Genomic DNA, 3,447 nt, shown 5'->3' with positions numbered 1-3,447 from the left:
TTCAGTCCAACATACATCAATCAACATTAAAACATACTCAGCATACTTCGATAGAACTAATATTAACAAATATACATGCTTTTGAACCACTTAGCAAAAATTCCTGAATAAGTACGTAGGTATCGATACTGTAACAAAAGTATCGATATTGATTAGAAAATCAATACTAAATCAGCATTTTGTTTCTCGTTTAAAAATTAAAGTTTTGAAAATTATTGGTACCCTTATTAAAGTATTGATTATTTCACCCCGGGTATCGATACCCGTGATATGGTATCGATACCAAATTGCAAAATTGATTTCCTGCACTTCAAAATATCACAGAGGTATCGTTTTTATAACCTGAATATCGATACTTTTGTTCCAAACCACAAAAATATAGCACATCTAAGCATTTAATCCATTCTAAAAAATATCTAATCAACATGCATGATTTACCTCTATAAACTAATGTTAAAACGACCAATATAACAATTCAAAATATCAAAAACATGTCAGAGCAATAATCAACACACCAAGGTCAAAGCCTATAATTCCTAAGAACAATTAAGCAACAAAATATCCAAAACATCATGGCAATATCATGCAATGTTTCTACCACATTGCCTTTACCCAAAACATAAACAAATAAATAAACACCTACGGATAATGTAAAAGACTCACTTGGATCACCCCTCGGAACCACACCACTCACACCGAAACTCATCTAGTCTGCAATGGTTTAAAAAGGAATGGGTGAGCTTAACAAGCTCAGTGAATGTTCAGAAAAACTATCATGCAAACGTATCATCATGCAATATCAAGCAACCATATAGCATAATTACAACATTTCAACCCTAGTGTCGTGTTATTTGTTTATGCATTATCTATTGATTTTGTTACATAATAATCACATAACATTTAAGAATATATCACAATACTCATAAACATATTTATGGATAATTTGGCACTTGAGCTATGAAACGTAAAAGTGGGCTCTATTACCACTCATCGGATACACGGATCTCCAATACACCAAAAGACTCATAGAGTCGAACATATCCCAAAAAGTGACGTATAAAGCTAACACTCTCTCGCATACCAAACATATCCCATTGAATGGAGCTTAGCTCCCATTCCCTTATCTCTCCAACCTGTCACAGGGCTTCAGTGCCGAAAATCACAATATATATAGGTGAGTATTCACGTCTCAACGTTCACAAGGCCAAAATATATGTTATTAAACATACATATTACTTACTATTTTCTGCACTTTTCTCTGCATAATCACATTATAATTGCAACATATTCACTGTCACATGGCACGTATAACATGCCCACAAATAACTCTTTTACAATAGTCATCATAAGCTTATTACACATATCATAATATCACATTTTAATCCACAATTTCACAACACATTTTCACATATAAAATCATCAGTATGAGAAAGCTTACACTCAAAATTTAGAGTAAGAGTTTAGGCTACTTCTAAATTCCCAATTAACGCAATGAATCGTGTTTACAAGCAGTGATTCCAAACATTCACCAACTACTTTCGCCTAGACACCAAAAGCTTTAACTATCATTTCCTTAGCTCACAAAAGGTCCTAATGAATCCGACGCTTCAACACAATAAGTCACACAACAATACAATCAACAATCAGCTAAGGACTCACCTCAAGCAATTAAAAACATAAGCCTAAGCTAAGTTCTCAAGTAACCGAAACATTCGACATAGCAAACTTAAATTCCAAATATCTCGGTCTATACTTAATTTTTTCGCCAAAAATTAATTTTGTTCATCTAATTCACCTATGACAGATTCTTAACCTTTAAACTATACAAAGCTACCCAATTCATGCTATCGAAATTTTCGGCATGTTTATGATCATTTTCACGAAATTCATTTAAAACCCAAGAAATACTTAACGAATCTTCAAAGTAGATTTGGAAACCTTCTAATCTAATTGAAACTAATTGAAAAACACATTGAAACCACATTTTTACTCTAAATCCTGGAATTCACTATTAACGACCCAATTTTTGGGTTTTATTTAAAACATGCAATTTAATGGCTAAAAAATCAGTTTAAAAGACTAGATAACATTTAAAAAAAATATGAAAATGATTCGTTACTTTCAATGACGAAAAGCCGAGTGTATGATCAAAAACCCAAGAAACTCGAAAGCTAAACAAAAATGAGAAATCCATGGTATTTGTGGATGTTTTTCTTGAAATACTATGGAGGTTTTCGACTTAGGTGATAGTAGGAATCAAAAGGACGAAGGTTTAACAAATAAAATTGAAAGAGAGAACTTGGAAGAGAAAGGGATGGCAATAAGGGGAGAGGGAGATGGCTATCGTGAAAATAAAACTATAGGTGAGGGATATTAGGTTGATTTTAAAATTTTGGTTTAATTGCTTCATAAACACACATAATTTTCCCATCTTACAAATCAGTCCCTATTTCAAAATTGAAAGTCTTTTGAACATCATTTTCAAAAATTGATTTAATTTTCAAAATGCCATAGACAAAAATATTCTTGAACACCATGCTAACGAAATTCTTGAGCTCACTAAAGTTAAAATCACTAAAATACCCCTAAAACTCTTAGGTGCAATTTTGGGGTGTTACATTCCTAATGAGAATATGTGAAATCAGTTTTTAATTTGAAGCTAGGAATCTAAAGATATGTTTGTCTTGAGTTTAGGTACTAAATTGAATAAAACACAAAATATGTTTAACTTTGTATGTAAGTGTGAATTGGATGAAAATTGGTAATAGTTTATCTATCGTATTATTGCACGTAGCTATTGACGACGTTGGGCCATCAAGAGGGAAAGAAAAGCGAGAGACGTCAATAAGCGACGTAAGATATCGATTTATACTTTTATGATTTGAGATAGATATAATTGCTTACATATACATATTAATTGCATGATTGAATATATAGGTGAAAATATAATTTTTGTATGAATTGATTTGCTTTGATATACATATTAATTGCATGATTGAATATATAGGTGAAAATATAATTTTTGTATGAATTGATTTGCTTTGATTGCTATTGAATATCATGATAATGGACTAAATTGAATAACATGGAAAGGAAGTATGATTTTATGAAACATGGTTGTAATATTTGAATGGACTGAATCATGTTATATGATATGAATTAATTGTGGATTGATGATGCTTTGAGATATGATTCTGAAATTGAATGTGAATATATATAAATATGAATTGGTTTAAATTGAAATGAAATGTAAATAGCGATTGCTATGTGATTGTACAATGTACAAGGAATGTCAGGTAAGTATAAATAATTATAGAGTACAATTGTAAAAATACGGGTGGATTACATGATATGAAAATCAAATATGTGCCTTTTCACAAGGTGTGATATGTATATGTGAGTAATTACAGGGACGATATTGAAATAGGTGAAATTTATACCTATCTA

Source organism: Gossypium hirsutum, chromosome D01 (assembly GCF_007990345.1).
Source record: "Gossypium hirsutum isolate 1008001.06 chromosome D01, Gossypium_hirsutum_v2.1, whole genome shotgun sequence".
Classification (NCBI taxonomy): domain Eukaryota; kingdom Viridiplantae; phylum Streptophyta; class Magnoliopsida; order Malvales; family Malvaceae; genus Gossypium; species Gossypium hirsutum.
This window is presented reverse-complemented; position numbering follows the sequence as displayed.